The 12,503-nt window shown below is 32.0% G+C and overlaps 1 long non-coding RNA gene across 1 annotated transcript; it reads right to left on the reverse strand.

Annotated features, from left to right (window-relative positions):
- Positions 1-619: 619 nt before the first annotated feature.
- LOC133178044 (uncharacterized) lies at positions 620-10,435 on the reverse strand. The gene is made up of 5 exons (XR_009719964.1): positions 10,325-10,435; positions 7,897-8,023; positions 5,469-5,595; positions 3,041-3,167; positions 620-739 (listed from the first exon to the last, which is right to left on the reverse strand). It is a non-coding gene; the product is annotated as an uncharacterized LOC133178044 (long non-coding RNA).
- Between the last annotated feature and the right edge of the window lie 2,068 nt (positions 10,436-12,503).

The raw sequence follows: 12,503 nt of genomic DNA on the forward strand, positions 1-12,503 counted from the left end.
CTTTTTAAAAACATGTTTTACTTCTTCACATTTAATCGCAGTTGTCGCTTTTGTTGAAAACTCATTCGCAAACCCAGAATTAGTCTATTCTTGAAAAAATCAGCCTAAAGTGCTTTTACGGCAAAGGCTGTAGACACTATAATTGACTGCGGTCAGGTGGTGCACAGAGTTTAAAGTCATATAAAATAAAAAACCAACATTTTCTAACTTCTTTCTACATGTCAGATGCATAATCCTCCTTTGAAAGTCATAATTTGGAGTTTTGAGGTTAAAACATGACATGTCATTAGTATTTTACATAGAAATCTGTATAAATTAATGTCAACCCTGCTTCTAAATTTAGAAATATGTGCTTTCACACAGAAAGTTCATAAAATGACATATTTTGTTGAAATATGCCTTTATAAAATTAAAACTGCCTTTAATATGGGTGTAGATGATTTTACACAATCACCTTCAAGGTATCACACCGGTAATTGTTTTCACTATGTAATTCTATATAGAATAAAAAATCATTAAAAATCAGGTATTCGAATTCATGAAAAAATATTTAGCAGGAAGTGTTAAACGTTACCAGTCACATCAGCTGACACCAAAAAATAGGGTACCTACACGGCATTTTCTGATTTTCTCCATCCGCAAACAGGAATACCCTCAAAACCACGTGTATTCAATGTGTTTATAAACATCCTGTGTGCACCCCAGGAAGTGGCCTCCTATGCCCCGAAAGAAATAGTTCCTGTCAAAAACCTTTAATATTTTACAAAGTACATAAAATATCCTAAGCACAGATACCAAAAATGTAAAAATAGAATAAGGGAAATTAAAAAAATTTCTCACAATAAAAAAATATTTCTTTATTATGTATGGAACTACAATTGACTAAGTTCATTTTGATTGGTCAATTACCGGTGTGATACCTTGAAGGACCTTTGAAGTTGTCAGATTTTTTTCTTTTTTGCACCTGAGATTTCTTAAATAACTGTCACTAACATCCTGAAGTCTGGGGATCTAATTCCCATTATTGCTGGAGATATGATGCATTTATCTCCCTTACTCCAGAGCAGTCAAGAATACACACTGAGCACTCTGACAGAAGTTTTTTGTGCATATTTTGAAGCAGAATTTCATCCTTAATAGACTAAGCCTGGCAACCAATTTTGTATCCGTGGAGAGTATATGCATTGTTCTTCACAACAAACAAAAAATAATTCACAAGTCTGAGACCATTATGCAATTATTACATAACAAAATTGCATTTTACCCTCCTAAGAATGACAAAATTTACAGAAATTGTTAAATATTAGGCTGATAATAAAATCTGCATCGGGTCAATTTATGTTCCAAATAAAGCCTAGGTTCTTGTCTACAACCTGCTATGCAGAAGTTTATCTAAAAGCTGTGTTGTAACACAGGGCAGTCCAAATGATATCAGCATCTGGGGAGGTTCTAGACAGCTCTGACACTCCATTAAACTTGCTTTGATGATAAGAAAATGGAGAAAACAATTCAGATGTAATTTATTGTTGTGATTTATGTAACTGGCTTTCTCTGCAGACACAAATTAGCCATGAAATTCCAATTGAACATACATAATTATCCTCTTTTCACTGAATTACTCAGGAATTTCAAAGGTGTTTGATGAATTTGCATGATTAATTCAAGATTACAGCTTTTTGTTTCACCAAATTTACATAAAAATTCAACATTTAAATTTGAAAATATAAATCTTAAACATTTTTATGGGTCTTAACACTTTTAAATGTGAATAAATGCAACAAAGAAACTAATATCAGGCCATCCTCCATGATTCTTGGAGGTGGGTGGGTGTACAAAAAATGCTGATAAAATTTATAGGAAGTGACAAAAGAAGAACATGGCATTTTATTAGCTGAATTATGGTTATTCTGATATTTTGATTGTGTAAATATGTCAAATTTCTTCATCACTTTAATTTGTAATTTATTAATATTTCAGTATATTAATGTGTTTAACAAATCATGCTAAAATAAACATCCTGACTGAGACTTAATTTAAAAGAGAGGGTCAACACCTACATAAAAGTTGTAAAATGACAAAAAACATTCTCCGGCAAACTGAAAAATCTTGAATGTCAGCTGCGAAAGCATGGAAAAAGTCTAGAGAACCATAACAGGCATACCATGGCGCTAAGTGACATTCTGCACCATATGTGTGATGCATGGTTGGGACTCAGAATAAGTATTCACTCTCATGCCCTGACAGTATTTATGCATTTTTGGTCATAAGCTTCTTATTTTTGAAAAATTCTTAATAAATTTTATTTGTGCATTACTTTTGTTAGACAAATTTAACTCATTTCATTATTTCTATTCCTCCACTCCAGTAATAAATGAATCACTTAAGGTGAATAAAATGAAAGTAAACCCAGTCTCTGTAAAATTTAACACTTTTTAAAAACATGTTTTACTTCTTCACATTTAATCGCAGTTGTCGCTTTTGTTGAAAACTCATTCGCAAACCCAGAATTAGTCTATTCTTGAAAAAATCAGCCTAAAGTGCTTTTACGGCAAAGGCTGTAGACACTATAATTGACTGCGGTCAGGTGGTGCACAGAGTTTAAAGTCATATAAAATAAAAAACCAACATTTTCTAACTTCTTTCTACATGTCAGATGCATAATCCTCCTTTGAAAGTCATAATTTGGAGTTTTGAGGTTAAAACATGACATGTCATTAGTATTTTACATAGAAATCTGTATAAATTAATGTCAACCCTGCTTCTAAATTTAGAAATATGTGCTTTCACACAGAAAGTTCATAAAATGACATATTTTGTTGAAATATGCCTTTATAAAATTAAAACTGCCTTTAATATGGGTGTAGATGATTTTACACAATCACCTTCAAGGTATCACACCGGTAATTGTTTTCACTATGTAATTCTATATAGAATAAAAAATCATTAAAAATCAGGTATTCGAATTCATGAAAAAATATTTAGCAGGAAGTGTTAAACGTTACCAGTCACATCAGCTGACACCAAAAAATAGGGTACCTACACGGCATTTTCTGATTTTCTCCATCCGCAAACAGGAATACCCTCAAAACCACGTGTATTCAATGTGTTTATAAACATCCTGTGTGCACCCCAGGAAGTGGCCTCCTATGCCCCGAAAGAAATAGTTCCTGTCAAAAACCTTTAATATTTTACAAAGTACATAAAATATCCTAAGCACAGATACCAAAAATGTAAAAATAGAATAAGGGAAATTAAAAAAATTTCTCACAATAAAAAAATATTTCTTTATTATGTATGGAACTACAATTGACTAAGTTCATTTTGATTGGTCAATTACCGGTGTGATACCTTGAAGGACCTTTGAAGTTGTCAGATTTTTTTCTTTTTTGCACCTGAGATTTCTTAAATAACTGTCACTAACATCCTGAAGTCTGGGGATCTAATTCCCATTATTGCTGGAGATATGATGCATTTATCTCCCTTACTCCAGAGCAGTCAAGAATACACACTGAGCACTCTGACAGAAGTTTTTTGTGCATATTTTGAAGCAGAATTTCATCCTTAATAGACTAAGCCTGGCAACCAATTTTGTATCCGTGGAGAGTATATGCATTGTTCTTCACAACAAACAAAAAATAATTCACAAGTCTGAGACCATTATGCAATTATTACATAACAAAATTGCATTTTACCCTCCTAAGAATGACAAAATTTACAGAAATTGTTAAATATTAGGCTGATAATAAAATCTGCATCGGGTCAATTTATGTTCCAAATAAAGCCTAGGTTCTTGTCTACAACCTGCTATGCAGAAGTTTATCTAAAAGCTGTGTTGTAACACAGGGCAGTCCAAATGATATCAGCATCTGGGGAGGTTCTAGACAGCTCTGACACTCCATTAAACTTGCTTTGATGATAAGAAAATGGAGAAAACAATTCAGATGTAATTTATTGTTGTGATTTATGTAACTGGCTTTCTCTGCAGACACAAATTAGCCATGAAATTCCAATTGAACATACATAATTATCCTCTTTTCACTGAATTACTCAGGAATTTCAAAGGTGTTTGATGAATTTGCATGATTAATTCAAGATTACAGCTTTTTGTTTCACCAAATTTACATAAAAATTCAACATTTAAATTTGAAAATATAAATCTTAAACATTTTTATGGGTCTTAACACTTTTAAATGTGAATAAATGCAACAAAGAAACTAATATCAGGCCATCCTCCATGATTCTTGGAGGTGGGTGGGTGTACAAAAAATGCTGATAAAATTTATAGGAAGTGACAAAAGAAGAACATGGCATTTTATTAGCTGAATTATGGTTATTCTGATATTTTGATTGTGTAAATATGTCAAATTTCTTCATCACTTTAATTTGTAATTTATTAATATTTCAGTATATTAATGTGTTTAACAAATCATGCTAAAATAAACATCCTGACTGAGACTTAATTTAAAAGAGAGGGTCAACACCTACATAAAAGTTGTAAAATGACAAAAAACATTCTCCGGCAAACTGAAAAATCTTGAATGTCAGCTGCGAAAGCATGGAAAAAGTCTAGAGAACCATAACAGGCATACCATGGCGCTAAGTGACATTCTGCACCATATGTGTGATGCATGGTTGGGACTCAGAATAAGTATTCACTCTCATGCCCTGACAGTATTTATGCATTTTTGGTCATAAGCTTCTTATTTTTGAAAAATTCTTAATAAATTTTATTTGTGCATTACTTTTGTTAGACAAATTTAACTCATTTCATTATTTCTATTCCTCCACTCCAGTAATAAATGAATCACTTAAGGTGAATAAAATGAAAGTAAACCCAGTCTCTGTAAAATTTAACACTTTTTAAAAACATGTTTTACTTCTTCACATTTAATCGCAGTTGTCGCTTTTGTTGAAAACTCATTCGCAAACCCAGAATTAGTCTATTCTTGAAAAAATCAGCCTAAAGTGCTTTTACGGCAAAGGCTGTAGACACTATAATTGACTGCGGTCAGGTGGTGCACAGAGTTTAAAGTCATATAAAATAAAAAACCAACATTTTCTAACTTCTTTCTACATGTCAGATGCATAATCCTCCTTTGAAAGTCATAATTTGGAGTTTTGAGGTTAAAACATGACATGTCATTAGTATTTTACATAGAAATCTGTATAAATTAATGTCAACCCTGCTTCTAAATTTAGAAATATGTGCTTTCACACAGAAAGTTCATAAAATGACATATTTTGTTGAAATATGCCTTTATAAAATTAAAACTGCCTTTAATATGGGTGTAGATGATTTTACACAATCACCTTCAAGGTATCACACCGGTAATTGTTTTCACTATGTAATTCTATATAGAATAAAAAATCATTAAAAATCAGGTATTCGAATTCATGAAAAAATATTTAGCAGGAAGTGTTAAACGTTACCAGTCACATCAGCTGACACCAAAAAATAGGGTACCTACACGGCATTTTCTGATTTTCTCCATCCGCAAACAGGAATACCCTCAAAACCACGTGTATTCAATGTGTTTATAAACATCCTGTGTGCACCCCAGGAAGTGGCCTCCTATGCCCCGAAAGAAATAGTTCCTGTCAAAAACCTTTAATATTTTACAAAGTACATAAAATATCCTAAGCACAGATACCAAAAATGTAAAAATAGAATAAGGGAAATTAAAAAAATTTCTCACAATAAAAAAATATTTCTTTATTATGTATGGAACTACAATTGACTAAGTTCATTTTGATTGGTCAATTACCGGTGTGATACCTTGAAGGACCTTTGAAGTTGTCAGATTTTTTTCTTTTTTGCACCTGAGATTTCTTAAATAACTGTCACTAACATCCTGAAGTCTGGGGATCTAATTCCCATTATTGCTGGAGATATGATGCATTTATCTCCCTTACTCCAGAGCAGTCAAGAATACACACTGAGCACTCTGACAGAAGTTTTTTGTGCATATTTTGAAGCAGAATTTCATCCTTAATAGACTAAGCCTGGCAACCAATTTTGTATCCGTGGAGAGTATATGCATTGTTCTTCACAACAAACAAAAAATAATTCACAAGTCTGAGACCATTATGCAATTATTACATAACAAAATTGCATTTTACCCTCCTAAGAATGACAAAATTTACAGAAATTGTTAAATATTAGGCTGATAATAAAATCTGCATCGGGTCAATTTATGTTCCAAATAAAGCCTAGGTTCTTGTCTACAACCTGCTATGCAGAAGTTTATCTAAAAGCTGTGTTGTAACACAGGGCAGTCCAAATGATATCAGCATCTGGGGAGGTTCTAGACAGCTCTGACACTCCATTAAACTTGCTTTGATGATAAGAAAATGGAGAAAACAATTCAGATGTAATTTATTGTTGTGATTTATGTAACTGGCTTTCTCTGCAGACACAAATTAGCCATGAAATTCCAATTGAACATACATAATTATCCTCTTTTCACTGAATTACTCAGGAATTTCAAAGGTGTTTGATGAATTTGCATGATTAATTCAAGATTACAGCTTTTTGTTTCACCAAATTTACATAAAAATTCAACATTTAAATTTGAAAATATAAATCTTAAACATTTTTATGGGTCTTAACACTTTTAAATGTGAATAAATGCAACAAAGAAACTAATATCAGGCCATCCTCCATGATTCTTGGAGGTGGGTGGGTGTACAAAAAATGCTGATAAAATTTATAGGAAGTGACAAAAGAAGAACATGGCATTTTATTAGCTGAATTATGGTTATTCTGATATTTTGATTGTGTAAATATGTCAAATTTCTTCATCACTTTAATTTGTAATTTATTAATATTTCAGTATATTAATGTGTTTAACAAATCATGCTAAAATAAACATCCTGACTGAGACTTAATTTAAAAGAGAGGGTCAACACCTACATAAAAGTTGTAAAATGACAAAAAACATTCTCCGGCAAACTGAAAAATCTTGAATGTCAGCTGCGAAAGCATGGAAAAAGTCTAGAGAACCATAACAGGCATACCATGGCGCTAAGTGACATTCTGCACCATATGTGTGATGCATGGTTGGGACTCAGAATAAGTATTCACTCTCATGCCCTGACAGTATTTATGCATTTTTGGTCATAAGCTTCTTATTTTTGAAAAATTCTTAATAAATTTTATTTGTGCATTACTTTTGTTAGACAAATTTAACTCATTTCATTATTTCTATTCCTCCACTCCAGTAATAAATGAATCACTTAAGGTGAATAAAATGAAAGTAAACCCAGTCTCTGTAAAATTTAACACTTTTTAAAAACATGTTTTACTTCTTCACATTTAATCGCAGTTGTCGCTTTTGTTGAAAACTCATTCGCAAACCCAGAATTAGTCTATTCTTGAAAAAATCAGCCTAAAGTGCTTTTACGGCAAAGGCTGTAGACACTATAATTGACTGCGGTCAGGTGGTGCACAGAGTTTAAAGTCATATAAAATAAAAAACCAACATTTTCTAACTTCTTTCTACATGTCAGATGCATAATCCTCCTTTGAAAGTCATAATTTGGAGTTTTGAGGTTAAAACATGACATGTCATTAGTATTTTACATAGAAATCTGTATAAATTAATGTCAACCCTGCTTCTAAATTTAGAAATATGTGCTTTCACACAGAAAGTTCATAAAATGACATATTTTGTTGAAATATGCCTTTATAAAATTAAAACTGCCTTTAATATGGGTGTAGATGATTTTACACAATCACCTTCAAGGTATCACACCGGTAATTGTTTTCACTATGTAATTCTATATAGAATAAAAAATCATTAAAAATCAGGTATTCGAATTCATGAAAAAATATTTAGCAGGAAGTGTTAAACGTTACCAGTCACATCAGCTGACACCAAAAAATAGGGTACCTACACGGCATTTTCTGATTTTCTCCATCCGCAAACAGGAATACCCTCAAAACCACGTGTATTCAATGTGTTTATAAACATCCTGTGTGCACCCCAGGAAGTGGCCTCCTATGCCCCGAAAGAAATAGTTCCTGTCAAAAACCTTTAATATTTTACAAAGTACATAAAATATCCTAAGCACAGATACCAAAAATGTAAAAATAGAATAAGGGAAATTAAAAAAATTTCTCACAATAAAAAAATATTTCTTTATTATGTATGGAACTACAATTGACTAAGTTCATTTTGATTGGTCAATTACCGGTGTGATACCTTGAAGGACCTTTGAAGTTGTCAGATTTTTTTCTTTTTTGCACCTGAGATTTCTTAAATAACTGTCACTAACATCCTGAAGTCTGGGGATCTAATTCCCATTATTGCTGGAGATATGATGCATTTATCTCCCTTACTCCAGAGCAGTCAAGAATACACACTGAGCACTCTGACAGAAGTTTTTTGTGCATATTTTGAAGCAGAATTTCATCCTTAATAGACTAAGCCTGGCAACCAATTTTGTATCCGTGGAGAGTATATGCATTGTTCTTCACAACAAACAAAAAATAATTCACAAGTCTGAGACCATTATGCAATTATTACATAACAAAATTGCATTTTACCCTCCTAAGAATGACAAAATTTACAGAAATTGTTAAATATTAGGCTGATAATAAAATCTGCATCGGGTCAATTTATGTTCCAAATAAAGCCTAGGTTCTTGTCTACAACCTGCTATGCAGAAGTTTATCTAAAAGCTGTGTTGTAACACAGGGCAGTCCAAATGATATCAGCATCTGGGGAGGTTCTAGACAGCTCTGACACTCCATTAAACTTGCTTTGATGATAAGAAAATGGAGAAAACAATTCAGATGTAATTTATTGTTGTGATTTATGTAACTGGCTTTCTCTGCAGACACAAATTAGCCATGAAATTCCAATTGAACATACATAATTATCCTCTTTTCACTGAATTACTCAGGAATTTCAAAGGTGTTTGATGAATTTGCATGATTAATTCAAGATTACAGCTTTTTGTTTCACCAAATTTACATAAAAATTCAACATTTAAATTTGAAAATATAAATCTTAAACATTTTTATGGGTCTTAACACTTTTAAATGTGAATAAATGCAACAAAGAAACTAATATCAGGCCATCCTCCATGATTCTTGGAGGTGGGTGGGTGTACAAAAAATGCTGATAAAATTTATAGGAAGTGACAAAAGAAGAACATGGCATTTTATTAGCTGAATTATGGTTATTCTGATATTTTGATTGTGTAAATATGTCAAATTTCTTCATCACTTTAATTTGTAATTTATTAATATTTCAGTATATTAATGTGTTTAACAAATCATGCTAAAATAAACATCCTGACTGAGACTTAATTTAAAAGAGAGGGTCAACACCTACATAAAAGTTGTAAAATGACAAAAAACATTCTCCGGCAAACTGAAAAATCTTGAATGTCAGCTGCGAAAGCATGGAAAAAGTCTAGAGAACCATAACAGGCATACCATGGTGCTAAGTGACATTCTGCACCATATGTGTGATGCATGGTTGGGACTCAGAATAAGTATTCACTCTCATGCCCTGACAGTATTTATGCATTTTTGGTCATAAGCTTCTTATTTTTGAAAAATTCTTAATAAATTTTATTTGTGCATTACTTTTGTTAGACAAATTTAACTCATTTCATTATTTCTATTCCTCCACTCCAGTAATAAATGAATCACTTAAGGTGAATAAAATGAAAGTAAACCCAGTCTCTGTAAAATTTAACACTTTTTAAAAACATGTTTTACTTCTTCACATTTAATCGCAGTTGTCGCTTTTGTTGAAAACTCATTCGCAAACCCAGAATTAGTCTATTCTTGAAAAAATCAGCCTAAAGTGCTTTTACGGCAAAGGCTGTAGACACTATAATTGACTGCGGTCAGGTGGTGCACAGAGTTTAAAGTCATATAAAATAAAAAACCAACATTTTCTAACTTCTTTCTACATGTCAGATGCATAATCCTCCTTTGAAAGTCATAATTTGGAGTTTTGAGGTTAAAACATGACATGTCATTAGTATTTTACATAGAAATCTGTATAAATTAATGTCAACCCTGCTTCTAAATTTAGAAATATGTGCTTTCACACAGAAAGTTCATAAAATGACATATTTTGTTGAAATATGCCTTTATAAAATTAAAACTGCCTTTAATATGGGTGTAGATGATTTTACACAATCACCTTCAAGGTATCACACCGGTAATTGTTTTCACTATGTAATTCTATATAGAATAAAAAATCATTAAAAATCAGGTATTCGAATTCATGAAAAAATATTTAGCAGGAAGTGTTAAACGTTACCAGTCACATCAGCTGACACCAAAAAATAGGGTACCTACACGGCATTTTCTGATTTTCTCCATCCGCAAACAGGAATACCCTCAAAACCACGTGTATTCAATGTGTTTATAAACATCCTGTGTGCACCCCAGGAAGTGGCCTCCTATGCCCCGAAAGAAATAGTTCCTGTCAAAAACCTTTAATATTTTACAAAGTACATAAAATATCCTAAGCACAGATACCAAAAATGTAAAAATAGAATAAGGGAAATTAAAAAAATTTCTCACAATAAAAAAATATTTCTTTATTATGTATGGAACTACAATTGACTAAGTTCATTTTGATTGGTCAATTACCGGTGTGATACCTTGAAGGACCTTTGAAGTTGTCAGATTTTTTTCTTTTTTGCACCTGAGATTTCTTAAATAACTGTCACTAACATCCTGAAGTCTGGGGATCTAATTCCCATTATTGCTGGAGATATGATGCATTTATCTCCCTTACTCCAGAGCAGTCAAGAATACACACTGAGCACTCTGACAGAAGTTTTTTGTGCATATTTTGAAGCAGAATTTCATCCTTAATAGACTAAGCCTGGCAACCAATTTTGTATCCGTGGAGAGTATATGCATTGTTCTTCACAACAAACAAAAAATAATTCACAAGTCTGAGACCATTATGCAATTATTACATAACAAAATTGCATTTTACCCTCCTAAGAATGACAAAATTTACAGAAATTGTTAAATATTAGGCTGATAATAAAATCTGCATCGGGTCAATTTATGTTCCAAATAAAGCCTAGGTTCTTGTCTACAACCTGCTATGCAGAAGTTTATCTAAAAGCTGTGTTGTAACACAGGGCAGTCCAAATGATATCAGCATCTGGGGAGGTTCTAGACAGCTCTGACACTCCATTAAACTTGCTTTGATGATAAGAAAATGGAGAAAACAATTCAGATGTAATTTATTGTTGTGATTTATGTAACTGGCTTTCTCTGCAGACACAAATTAGCCATGAAATTCCAATTGAACATACATAATTATCCTCTTTTCACTGAATTACTCAGGAATTTCAAAGGTGTTTGATGAATTTGCATGATTAATTCAAGATTACAGCTTTTTGTTTCACCAAATTTACATAAAAATTCAACATTTAAATTTGAAAATATAAATCTTAAACATTTTTATGGGTCTTAACACTTTTAAATGTGAATAAATGCAACAAAGAAACTAATATCAGGCCATCCTCCATGATTCTTGGAGGTGGGTGGGTGTACAAAAAATGCTGATAAAATTTATAGGAAGTGACAAAAGAAGAACATGGCATTTTATTAGCTGAATTATGGTTATTCTGATATTTTGATTGTGTAAATATGTCAAATTTCTTCATCACTTTAATTTGTAATTTATTAATATTTCAGTATATTAATGTGTTTAACAAATCATGCTAAAATAAACATCCTGACTGAGACTTAATTTAAAAGAGAGGGTCAACACCTACATAAAAGTTGTAAAATGACAAAAAACATTCTCCGGCAAACTGAAAAATCTTGAATGTCAGCTGCGAAAGCATGGAAAAAGTCTAGAGAACCATAACAGGCATACCATGGCGCTAAGTGACATTCTGCACCATATGTGTGATGCATGGTTGGGACTCAGAATAAGTATTCACTCTCATGCCCTGACAGTATTTATGCATTTTTGGTCATAAGCTTCTTATTTTTGAAAAATTCTTAATAAATTTTATTTGTGCATTACTTTTGTTAGACAAATTTAACTCATTTCATTATTTCTATTCCTCCACTCCAGTAATAAATGAATCACTTAAGGTGAATAAAATGAAAGTAAACCCAGTCTCTGTAAAATTTAACACTTTTTAAAAACATGTTTTACTTCTTCACATTTAATCGCAGTTGTCGCTTTTGTTGAAAACTCATTCGCAAACCCAGAATTAGTCTATTCTTGAAAAAATCAGCCTAAAGTGCTTTTACGGCAAAGGCTGTAGACACTATAATTGACTGCGGTCAGGTGGTGCACAGAGTTTAAAGTCATATAAAATAAAAAACCAACATTTTCTAACTTCTTTCTACATGTCAGATGCATAATCCTCCTTTGAAAGTCATAATTTGGAGTTTTGAGGTTAAAACATGACATGTCATTAGTATTTTACATAGAAATCTGTATAAATTAATGTCAACCCTGCTTCTAAATTTAGAAATATGTGCTTTCACACAG

Source organism: Saccostrea echinata, unplaced genomic scaffold (assembly GCF_033153115.1).
Source record: "Saccostrea echinata isolate AGI-Se365-2 ecotype Australia unplaced genomic scaffold, CSIRO_AGI_Sech_v1 ptg000398l, whole genome shotgun sequence".
In the NCBI taxonomy this organism is placed as follows: Eukaryota; Metazoa; Mollusca; class Bivalvia; order Ostreida; family Ostreidae; genus Saccostrea; species Saccostrea echinata.